Raw genomic sequence first — 12,678 nt, 5'->3', positions numbered from 1 at the left:
AACACCCCCTCCCTGCTCCCTGCCCCCTTACCGCACTGGAGGCCGAGCCGGGGATGCTGCCCCAGGCCGGAGCTGCTCAGCCAGGACCATTCGGCTGGGGGTGCCCGGCCGAAGTCGGGGCCGGGCTGGAGCCATGCTGCCTGGCCAGCTGGAGTCAGGACCGGGGCCGGGCTGGGACCGGACCACGCCACCGGGACTGGAGCCGGGCTGGGACATGCCGCCTGGCTGGTACTGAAGCCAGGTCCGGGACACACCGCCCAGCCTGGGCGCCTGGCTGGGGCTGGGGCCAGAGTGGGCCAAGCTGCCGGGGCCAGAGTCGGGCCACGCCACCAGGCCGGGAGCGAAGCCAGAGTTGGGGTTGGGGCACGCTGCCCGGCCGGGGCCGTCCTCGTTCCCCCCCCCCCCCCGTAAAGCCACCCTCCTCAGCACTCCCAGGCTTCCTGAGTTCAGGGGAGGAGGCAGAGGTGAACTGGGGCCGGGGGTGGGGAGCTGCTGGAGCTTTACGGTTGTTAAATTTAAAAGCCCTTTTCGAACCAGTTGTCCCACGTGGGACAACCGGTTCTAAAAGGGCTTCTAAATTTAACAACCAGTTCCTGTAAACCGGTGGGAAGTGGCTCCAGCTCACCACTGGTGTTAACATGAAACTTAGAGCATTGTTTAAAACAAGCATTATAATTGTGTCTACATCATCAACTTTAGAACTCATTTTAAATATCTAATTTTTTCATGCATCTCAATCCATCATATTCTTTAGATGACTTATTGTGTAGAAATTTCCAATATTTATCTTAACAGCTGCTTGATTCAGCAAGGCATTTGAGTATGTGCCTAACTTTAAGTAGGAGAGTAGATCCCTGAAGCTTTGCTGGACTGGAGTTTAGAAGTCCAAATACTTGTTCAGTTTTTGAAAAATCATCTTAAACTTTAATTTTTAGAAAGACAAACTCTATCTAATATGACTTTTTTTTCCTTTGGTCATCTAGAAATATTGTTCTTCTCTTAGCAAAGTATTTCCCTCCTATTACTAAAGCACATTTGTCTTATTTCATTGCTAATGAAGGAATAGCCCTAGATATCTAGCCCTTCTACTTGGCCCCAGCATGAGAACAACCAACAAATTCCACCTAGGAGGCTGTTAATTATCCATCAGTTGATAAATGTCATCTGCTACTGACCTGAACTGGCTTTGAGCTGGCAACTTATATAAAAGTTCTACATTCTATTACCTAGTTCTCTGAGGCATCCAGTCTCCCTGACAGTATGGTATGTTAAGGGTACAGCATAATGCAGCACTTTCAGTGACAAAAGCAATTCCGACAATGTCTAGTACCTCAATTCTCTTTATGAGGTATCAGAGGCACCTTCATAGCCATTCTTTGTTCAATGAGTATAGCTTCTTTTTGAAAAGAACAAGTTTTTTTAATCTATAATCCAGAGAGAAAAGGTGGGTGAAATAATATCTTTTTTATTGGAACAATTGCTGTTTGTGAAAGCGACAAGCTTACACAGCACTCTTCTTCAGGTCTGGGCTCAAAATCTTGTCTCTTTCACCCACAGAAGCTGGTCCAATAAAAGATATCACCTCATTCATCGTTTCTCTCTAAGATCCTGGGCCCAACATGGCTACAGACTATCTAAATTTCCCTCAATTTGCAACGGCTGGCAATCTTTCTGTCTGGGCTAAGTGGGCCTGCAGACACAAAGCAGTCAGCCCATCACCACTATACTAGGAGGAATGAGAGATGGCGAGGCCTCATGGGGGCATTCTGTGCCCCCTTTGTGCTATGGAGACATGCTTGGCAGCAGATCTACAGAGGCAGGGCATGGGTCTGTGTTGGAAGTGGGGATGGGTTTGTGACTACACCAGTGTTTCCTAGTCAAGGTGTGCTTGACTTGCTTAAGAAGGGAGAGATGCAAGATGCAAAAACGTATCCAGTTAAACAGCAGTTCTCCATAGCTGGTATGGAGAGGAATTGTGGGAGGAATGTTGCTTAGAGAAGGCAGGGAGAGCTCTCTCTCTCTCTGCATTTAGCTGAGGAGGAAGAATCAGTGCTCTCCCTTTATCCCCAGATAATATCGATGTGTGGTGGCAAAGTTGCACATTTCTCCTCTCACCACCACTTATATTGCAAGCATGCTGCTGTGATTGCAGGTAAAGCCTCTAATGGATCTTTGTAAGCCACCTCCCTTCACTTAGCTGAGGGAGCAGCTTCTATGTACAAGATCACGGTTTTAGGCAGCAGCCCTGTAGTGGGGCAACTGCCCCACTCCTGGAGAACAGGCGTTAAAAGCAGCCAAGCTAAGCTGATTGGGGAAGCGGCCACAGCTTATAAGAGGACTGGGGGTCAGGAGCTGAAGGAGTCTCACTCTAGCTCAGGAGTGGGAAGGGTTAGTTGCCTAGGAGCAAGGTACCTGTAGCAGAGCAGAGCAGTGCTGGAGAATAGGGCAAGGGAGCTGAGGAGCTTCAGCCTGGTAAACCCCCAGGCTGCAGGCCTTGAGGAAGGCCTATGAAAAGGTACTGGGGCTGCAGAGGGGCAGCCCGAGGACAGGAAAAGGCTATTACAGACTGCAGTCTGCCCCAGTGAGCGGAAGCTAGATGATGATGGGCAGTAGCCACTGAGGGAAGGTGGGTTTAGAGGGTTGGGGGTTTCCCTGGGAAGCCCAGAGTAAGGGGGTACTGCTGGGGGCAGAACCCTGAGGTAAAGAAGCACCAGGGTTTGGGAGGACATGGGCCAGCGGCAAGTGTGACCACTGGCCAGTAGGAGGCGCTCTGTATGCTGGAGAGTTCATTCCTGAGACAACCAACAGGAGGCACCATGCTGGTGAATCTCACTTCATTACAAGCCCCTAAAGCCAAGATTCAACTCCCTGCTCCTGCTTATTTGTATATAGCACCATACATATACAAAGCAGTTTAAAGAGTGAAAATTTGTCACCTTTAACCAAGCCATATTTTGAACCTAAGCTTTAAGAACCCTATGGCATGATGAAGAACCTGTAACTATCCCCGATTTGCCACCCATTGTTACATGTTGCTTATGCCACATATTTCAACTAAGTTTTAGAAGAATTCAGGGTGAAAATACAAGAGTACTTTTTCTAACATGAAATATAATATTCACATATTGTGTCATGCCTAATATTTATAAGATCTTTGTGGTTTTATATAGCTGAGTATAGTGTTAAACTATTGTAGTGATGGGGTGTGGCCTTCCTCAGACTAACAGGAAGGAACCTCCTGCCCACTTCTTGGTGGGCGGAGCCAGGACACCCACACCCACTCAGCTGGAAGCGGAGGGGCAGGACAGGAAGTATAAAGAGTGGGCCCAGCAGCTCAGTTAGGCTGGAGTCACTGAGGGAAACAGACACTTCCCACCCACTGCTACAGCAGGAGCCTGAAGAGGACATCTGCAGCACTAAGGACTCACCAGATCTGGTAGATCTGCCAGCCAACCAGGATGTGAGGAGCTACTGGGACTGCTGTTGGTGATGTACCCTGGGGAGATGAAGGACAAACCTGAGATACAAGTACACAGGGAGGAGAGTGTAGGAAGTAGCCTCGGGATACTAGACTTTAAGCCAGTTGTGCTATTGCCACAGAACTGGTCAGCATGTTTCTGTTGGATACCCATTGACCCAGTGGTGGAACACTCCGCCACTGTTAGGGCCCCGGGCTGGGATCTTGTGAAGGAGAGTGGGCCCAAGTTCCCATGCCCCCTGCTGCTAATGCCATTCCTGAGGTGGCAGCCTCCCCACTTTAGGCCAGGAGGCCTGCATTTCTCTGTCTGCCAGAGCTAAGACATCAGACTGGCTGGCACTCAGCCCTGCTTAGAGGGCCTGAGCCCCTAGACTGGTGGGTGCCTGGCCCTGCCTAGAGGGTCAGGGCCTTGGAGACTGCTAATTCTCCAGTGCTCTTTGCCTTGCTAGGACCTGAGGGGGCATGACCTCTCTCAGAGACTGATGGGGAGGGAGAGCCATGCACTCCTACACTATGCTTACCATACCAACAACACATCGCTTTTAGCCAGTGATCCCTTTTTAAATTAATAGCAATTTAACACATTGTTATGTAATATGAGGGAAAACTACAGGGATAGTTCTATGTGTCAGTGGTACATTAACATTAGTGCTCATTCTTAGAACTGTAATAGCTTCTCACAAAGGTAACTGTAGGTATTGCAAAAAACTGTTTGCTCATGATTGGGTGCCTTCTGCCAACCTGACTGACCTCATGGGAAAGGATCTAGCCACTATTGGGCAGTCTGTCACTGTGACACTTCTCCCAGGGATGAAAATTACCTTGTTGCCACTTGTCTCCAGAGTGAGGGAGTCTTGCCTGTGCTATTGGGATGTTAATTCCTTTGCACAACTAGCCTGCCAGCCACGCAAGCAGTCTCCTCTGGGCTATCCCAATCTTGCTGGATGGCAATAGATGCACCCCAACCTGAGTACCTTCAAAGTGTCCCCCTGTGGTATCCAGCCCAGATCACTGGTTACCCACAGAAATCCCAGATCCTCATCCCCAAAGAAGCATAAGCTCAATTTACCTTAGCCCACTGCTCGTATGTCACACACAGCCCTGGAGTTCAGTTATAGTAAAACAAAAGAAAATATATGAAAAATTAAATTTAAATTAGTTTTAATTGGACAGGAGGGTTCCTAGGGATGGGCTAGTAATTGTGACTAGGGTATTTGTACCTCTTTCAATCTGTCTTCACTGCAAAGTGATTACTCAGGTATTGCTCCTAATCCAAGTCCCATCCACCGGCAGAAATCCTTAACTTGATTGTGGTGGTGTTTTTAACTCAAGTTTGCTGGCCTATCAAGGGCAATAGGCTAAAGCTCAAGTCAACACAACTTGGCAGCTGTTAATATGACTACTCTACTGAGAATGCAGGCTAGCTGTACTTGAGTGCAGGGCAGGCTTTAACAAGTTTGGGGCCCGATTTGTACTCACCCGGCGGCACTCTGGGTCTTCGGCAGCACTTCGGCATCAGGTCCTTCACTCACTCCGGGTCTTCCCTGGCATTCAAGGACCTGCCGCTGAAATGCCACCGAAGACCCAGAGTGAGTGAAGGGCCCGCCGCTGAAATGCTGCTGAAGACCCCCCGGAGCGCTGCTGGGTGAGTAAAAATTAAAAAGGCTCCAGCACAGGGCCCTCTTAAGCGCAGGGCCCGATTCAGGGGAATCAGGCAAATCGGCCTAAAGCCGGCCCTGCCTGAGTGCCACTAATCCTCCAATGCCTTCCCACATTTCCCCTCTGTGCCCAACAAGAACAGACAACTTCTCCCATAATTCACTAGAAAAGAGTAGCTCAGCCTACTACATCCCTAAGAACCATGAACTATAACCTCAGACGTAGTGGTAAGATGAGCGAGTGACGTGGCACTGTGAATATAGCAGCTCACGTTATTTCTCGCTGTGACTGCTATCACTCAAGATAGGCTAACTTGAGAGGTGTTAACTCAAATATAGATAACTTGAGTTAATTCTGCAGTGAAGAGTCACCTTTAGTTTATGCCCATCCTAGTAAAGTAATTGCCCATTACAAGGAAGTGTATGTGTTCATGGGGACCAACTTCAGGTAGAGGCTTTAGAGCCTAATGCTTGTAGTGTCTACAGTGCTGGACTCCAAGTTTGTGGTACACAGAGAATACACTAGCCCTTTCTAATAGTATCACAACACTCTCAGTGTTGGCTAACATATGCTAAAAGATTTAGGGCAGGATTCTCTGCAGCATTCAGCTTGTGCTGGGTGCAGCAGAAGCAGGGCTGTCAGGGAGCCAGTTACAGCTCTCTGATTCCCAGCCCAGCCCTGAATATTGGTTAGAGCGTCTAGGTTGCATTGGATCAGGAAGAACAAGGACCCATAAGACAGAAAAGAGATCTTAGTGAGTGGTTCGCATTAGCTGGTTCTGGTATTAATACATATGACACTAAATTTAGGTGGGAATATCAAACATGAACTAACCAAGTTCTTAGTCCCAGCCATATTAGGATTTGTGTAAAGTTGCCAACCCTCCAGGATTGTCCTGGAGTGTCCAGGAATTACAGATTAATCTGTAATTAAAGATTATGTCATGTGATGAAACCTCCAGGAATACATTCAGCCAAAACTGGCAACCCTAGATGGGACAAAGGAAGAAATTATAGATGTGTGTATGATGAAAATGCTGGCCCAAATAATAACTTCTGTAGGTAAAATCACTGAAATAATTGATCCAACAGGAGGTGGCTTTATAAATGTTTCAATTGTTATAACATGTACAGCAAGCATATTTGCTGTCTCAGTTGGAGCTAGAATTAATTGACCTTCAGCAGGAAGTTATCCCACATTTCATCAATTATTCTCATTTAAATCAAATTACAAAGATGAAAAAGTACACAGCCAAAGTGTCCAAAATATAGTTATGCCTCTGCAATGGTAACCTCTGAAATGTGTTCAGTAATCATTCTAATCTGATTGCAATAATATTAAAAATTCAATTGCCAACCTTGACCTAAAAATTTGTGGTAAGTCAAATTCTCTATAGGGAAATTATAGTAGGTTAATGATAATAAAGTGATACCTACTGTGGGTGCATATGTTGGTGAAGAACAATGATCCAGGGGACAAACCCCATTTGGAATGCTGCCAGAATTTTAAAATCTACTTTTCTTTGCACCTGTGATGCAGCGATGCACTTTGTTGTGGAGTGGTAGGGAGCACAAACTGCTCAGTCTACCTGTCAAATTGGCATCCAAGATGTGTGGACATGGTTCATGTCGGTAATAACACCAAATGTATTTTAAATCATACTACTACTTATGGTTGGATTGATCTCACCTGCAAAAGCTCTATTATGGCATGGTGTATGAAAGAAGGCAAAGTGCTTAAAATTAACAAATAAAGGTACCATTTAAACATATACCTTAAACCTACATTAAACTTGGTTAAAAAGGCAGTATTTTTTGACTGATACTCACCCACAATTTATGGGGCCTATTCCTCCATTAAGCCTTAATCTAGTAACAGTATTTGAAAGGAAGGAAAGTATGAACCAACTTGTGGGAGGACAGTAAAAAAAAAACGAACAAAACATAGCAAATTTTTATTTACCTAACATATGGAACAAAATTGTGAATACATTTAACATAGGAACATATTCATGCATTTGTATAAGTTCATATATATATATTCATTGTGCTTTAGCTTCTAATTGTAATAGCATTGTTAAAATGTATTGCCAAGTGAGAATTGCGATTCGAATACTGGCAGCTAAAACCAATAATGCAAAATCAAAGCTGTTCTTAGAAAAATAATGTGATATCTATGTTGTTTCTTAGGGACCAATGAGGTCTCAGTTGGGAGAGTGTAAAGAAATGAAACTGTGATTAGGTGAACTTGCCTCATGTAAGATGATAAGGGTTTAAGTGTACTTAATGGATCAAATATATCTTGCATTAGAGAGTAATATATAAGCAAATACATATACAATACAAATGTTGGTCTAATTTAATGTGATCAATAACCCTTTTGGGAAGGAGTATAAACAAAGCCGCCTTGGCTTTCTAAATATCCAATTTAATTTTTGGGATGCTCCTGAATGTACCTGTCTTGCGTACAGGACAATGAAAACACAGTCAGGGTAAATAAGGGAAGTTCCTGTCAAATGCTAAGATTAATAGCTTTGTTATTGTTAATAAGTAGATAAACCTGTTACATAATGGAGTGTGTAATGTGGAATTTTATATTCGGTCATACATATTATATAACAAATCAGAGGAGGGGGTATTGCTAAAAATAGGGTGTCATTTTGGGTATAAAAAGATGTACAAAGATTTAACTTTTGCCTCTGTGGACAGCATTCATCTGTGTACGGGCAGTCAATTCATCGGCCTGTCATCCGCAACTGATCATTGGGCTGTGGCATTTTGTACCTATGCTGAAAAAAACTTGTTCCTTGGATTTGAACTTGGAGTTACCAGTGGCTTTTGTCTGCTACAGCAAGCAACAGCTGTCTGCTTTTCTAGATTCGTAAGGTAACCTGTGGGCCTGGTAGGCAATTCTGGAATATCCTTGTACACGTCAGCACAAGAAGCCTAAGCAGAGGATCACAAGCTAATCACCATGGGTGAAAAAATTCAGGCTAAAATCTAGATGTTTGTGTTTGACTAATATTAGCTATATAATCTCAGTGAATATGTTTGTACCTATGTGGCATTCATATCTCACAAGTTCTTGCAAGATTTACCTGGGCCAATCAGAAGCAGTGTTAGAAGCAAAATTCCAGGTGCCTCAATGGGCTAAGAATTGAGATCAGATCCAAGGGACAGAACAGTCTCACTAGAGTGCCAAGAAGGCATTTATCACTGGTGTATCATTAATATATGTGCCATACTACTATGTCTGGCTATAAATACAAATCAGATTGCCAGAACCATTAGGAGCTTAAAGAAAGGGAAAGAGAAGAAGATTGGAGGACTGACTGATATCCTCTATTTTTCCAGACAGAGAAGGCCTCTCAACAGTTTGGCTCAGGCAATTCACAAAGTGAGGAACTGGATGAATGAAAACAGCAAGGTGAAGGTGATTTCAGTACAGAGACTGTGGAAGTTTATGATGAAAAGCAGCCAGACGAATCATGATTCTAATCGAATAACTTCCAAACAGGTTAAGTAATACCACCACCAGTCTCAGAGGCAAGCTTGCAAGAAGCAGGAGAGAGAGTAGTGCTGCATTATTAATGAATCATGTGGGGTGTGGGGAGGGGTGTGTTTTTGGTTTGGTTTGGTTTTTTGTTGTTGTTTTTTTAAGATCCAGGATTGTGACCTAAACATATTACAGATTCTGTTTTGTCAAAAAAATGGTTCTATCTAGAGTACCAATTTCAAAGAAATATGGAAGGTAGTGACATCAAGGCCCAAAGATGTTGATGGCCATAGTTTTCCTGAATTTCTTCTCTGACGTAAGATTTCCAACAACAGAGAAGATTTTAGGAGACTGGCTTGTTTGGAGTGCTACCTACCAAACACTGTACTGGCAATTTTCTGAAGACTATCTATGCCATTTGAAAAATATTTTTTCTTTCTTTAAGTAGTATCTCTGTGGGATGGGATGTGGGCCTAAGTTTGCCCTGGGCCCAGCAAAATATTGCCTCGAGCCAACCTGCCTTCCTCAATGCAGAGAGCGCCAGTTTCACCAGCTTTTAATCTACTGGAGTCTCCCTAACACTGGGGCTATCCCTGACAAGGAATGCTATAGCAGCGTTCCCTTGGGAGGCATACACGCAATGGAGCAGGGCTGAGAATATTGCCCTTTGTGGTCCATACTACCTTTTTTTTTTAATTGATTAGCTTTCAGGACATATTCAGTTAGCACTGTCTGATTAAGACTAAATGCGACCTAGCTCCAACCTTTGCATATACCCCTCCCCCCAACAAGTACCTAGACCTGGTGCACCTTTCCTGTCTGGTTCATACACTTTAAGTTCTGCCTTTAAAACTTCATTTCACATAACAATTTAATTTTTAATGATTAAATTTTGCCATTTTATATTGGAATTGAAGAGGAGGGTCAAATGCATCATTGTTTTTGAATTTTAAAGTCAACATTACAGGCCTCTCCTCTTCTGCATTGAAGTTCCTCTCTTACTGCTTCCACTCCATCAAGTGAAGTCTGAAAGTGGGGTAGCTGAGGTTCTCTTTATGCAAGAAGAGGAGGCATTGGACACATGCAAGATAGGCTATCTGGTATCTGAACCATTCCATCCTCCATAGGTCATCTGGATCATGACCTGACACGGACATCATGACTCCTAGCCTACTACTCTTCCTTCCCATGATGTGCTAATATAAGTGAGTGGCTACTAGCTCCTTTCTTCCTATTAATATTATTTAGTTTCTTCCTATTAATATTCTTTAGTTTCTTCTGAATTTGCTCAAGATTCAGATAGCACAGCATTTTGAGGAGGAACAATTATCTTCTTAATAATTATAAGCATTACACAAGTGCCTAGAGGTCCAGAAAGATATTGGGCCGCCCCTGTGCTAAACATCCAACAAACAACAGTCTCTGCCCTAACGACAAGGCAAAGGATGAAACAGAGGCACAGAGAGGTGAAATGACTTGCCCAAGTTCAGTCAGCAGGAATAGCTCTTTCAATTCCTGATGCCCACATTTGAATATTCATGGCAGCATTAGGGGACATAATTTTTATATGCATGTGTCCCAATTTGAGCATCCAGTTGTGGGATTTCAATGTCTTTTTAAGTCTCTGTGTTTGAAAATTGCACCCTGTGCACATCTGTGTGCAGAACAGAGGAGTGGAGTTCTTTTGCTTTTTGTAGGTTTTTCAGTGTTCAATAGAAATGAATATTAATTTCAGGTTTTCCACTGTCATATTTGCCCTTTTTACTGTGCAGTGCAGAAAACTTGCCAAGTGCTAGAAATCCACCACCCTAAAATTCCTTTAACTTGAGGTCCATTGGGTATAAGGAAGACTGTTCTACTTCAGATGTGCGTTAGTATTGTAACATCTCTGTACAGAGCCATAGTTGTGCCTGGTGCTATGTACAGACTGTCTAGCCTAAGGAACTTACAATAGAGGCTAGAACCTGAAAACATTAGTAGCTGCAGTACTTTCTAGCAGGAGAAATACCTTTGTAAACTGTATACTTCTTAAAGATTGCAACTGTATTTCCTTCCTCTGTATAAAGTATCATGCACATCTGTGTCACTATACAAATATTGTAGCAATGGTGTAAAGAATTTCTGAAGCAGATTATTAGAGAGACAAGGATGAGGTAATATCTTTTATTGGACCAACTTCTGAAGCGGAGTAGTCTTCTTATTTGAACACTGCAAGAAACATACAGCACTTCACGAGACAGAGACCAAAGGTGTCATTTTCAACTCCTGAGCAGTTGATGGCAAGAAATATACAATCTGAGTAAACTGTATGTAAACTATATGACTTAAGTACACGTAAGCATGAAACATCTATAAGGTTTGAAAAGTTACTGTGATCTGTCAGTTTAAAAAAAAATTGTGCAAGGGCCATATTTTACCACCCTTAGGTCACATGTTCAGTTAGACTCAGTGCTTCCAAACAGCCCCACTGAAATCAATTGGGCTCTACATGAGTCTATCTGCATTTTTGAGCTTGCTGGATCAGGGCTGTTTATTACCTTACTCTAAGAAAAGTCCCATTCATGTCACTGGAGCTATTTTTGGAGTATGCTCCTATTTAGCAGGCCCTCTCAGAGGTCCAGAGAGGCCCATGCCACTTCCAGCTTTTGAGGCTTCTAGCCATAATAAAAATAAAAAATGACATGAAAACAAAATAAGGCACCAAAAAAAGTGAGAGATAATTTGATTTTTTTAATTTAAAAAATGCTTTTCTAGCCTTTTTCTGTGCAAATGCACTAATTATTGAGGGGAAAATCTAGCTTTTGTGCAATGTCACAGTTGATATTAGGCATGGCAAGCCCATTCAAACACTTTTGTCCTATAGTTGAACGGTGATAGTTCATTACCCGCTTCAACACATTGAAGGTGCATTCACCTGAAGCCACTGATGCAGGCAAACTGACAAAAATACACGATGCAACCGTGATATTAGGAAACACCCCAAGGAGTCCAAGTTCTAATATTTCTTGAAGCAATTCCTTTGGCTTGCAATCCAATTTAAAGTTCATGGAATATATTCATTTGAGGAAGATGACCTAATCACTGAGATCTTTTGAGATTTCTTTGTTGTTCTGTTGCTGAAATTGTTCAGCTGATGAAAGTAGATCTTCATTACTCAGTCTGTTGAACTGCCAAAGAAACCCCAAAAGGGTACAAATTAGTCAGTGGCTCAGATCAACATGTAAGACCTGATTGAATAGAGTCAATGATGACAAGGAAGACCTTGACTCTATAATGCTGCTCAGCATCAAATTCAGAGGTAAGTTGCGATTGGTGGAGAACTCAGATGAAATGCCAATATTCTGTGCTACTAATTTGGACTCAGGATCACATCCCATTGTTCATGAATCTGTTGAATGTCACTGATGACTTTCAGTGTTATCCCTCTCAACATCAAGTTTAGCATTGCGTGCTTCAATTATCAGATTAGTTTGGTGGATCATTATAAGTAAAAGCAGCAAAGAATCCTGTGGCACTTTATAGACTAACAGAGGTTTTGGAGCATGAGCTTTCGTGGGTGAATACCTACTTCATCAGATGCATGTAGTGGAAATTTCCAGGGGCAGGTATATATATGCAAGCAAGAGGCATGCTGGAGATAACGAGGTTAGTTCAATCAGGTAGGATGAGGCCCTCTTCTAGCAGCTGAGGTGTGAAAACCAAGGGAGGAGAAACTGGTTTTGTAGATGGCAAGCCATTCACAGTCTTTGTTTAATTCTGAGCTGATGGTGTCAAATTTGCAGATGAACTGAGGCTCAGCAGTTTCTCTTTGAAGTCTGGTCCTGAAGTTTTTTTGCTGCAGGATGGCAACCTTAAGATCTGCTATTGTGTAGACAGGGAGGTTGAAGTTTTCTCCTACAGGTTTTTGTATGTTGCCATTCCTAATATCTGATTTGTGTCCATTTATCCTTTTTCATAGAGACTGTCCAGTTTGGCCGATGTACATAGCAGAGGGGCATTGCTGGCATATGATGGCGTATATTACATTGGTGGATGTGCAGGTGAAT

At 43.3% G+C, this 12,678-nt stretch overlaps 1 long non-coding RNA gene across 1 annotated transcript in view; it reads left to right on the top strand.

Moving 5' to 3' along the window:
• The window catches only part of LOC115646884, a 37,555-nt gene that overhangs the window by 15,625 nt on the left and 9,252 nt on the right, over positions 1–12,678 (top strand). Inside the window, exon 2 of the long non-coding RNA XR_003999165.1 lies at positions 8,491–8,653. This is a non-coding gene — a long non-coding RNA (uncharacterized LOC115646884). The remainder of the gene's footprint in view (positions 1–8,490; positions 8,654–12,678) is intronic.

This window comes from Gopherus evgoodei, chromosome 1 (assembly GCF_007399415.2).
Source record: "Gopherus evgoodei ecotype Sinaloan lineage chromosome 1, rGopEvg1_v1.p, whole genome shotgun sequence".
In the NCBI taxonomy this organism is placed as follows: Eukaryota; Metazoa; Chordata; order Testudines; family Testudinidae; genus Gopherus; species Gopherus evgoodei.
Note: the sequence above shows the minus strand (reverse complement) of the source record. Positions and strands in the feature narration are given on the sequence as shown.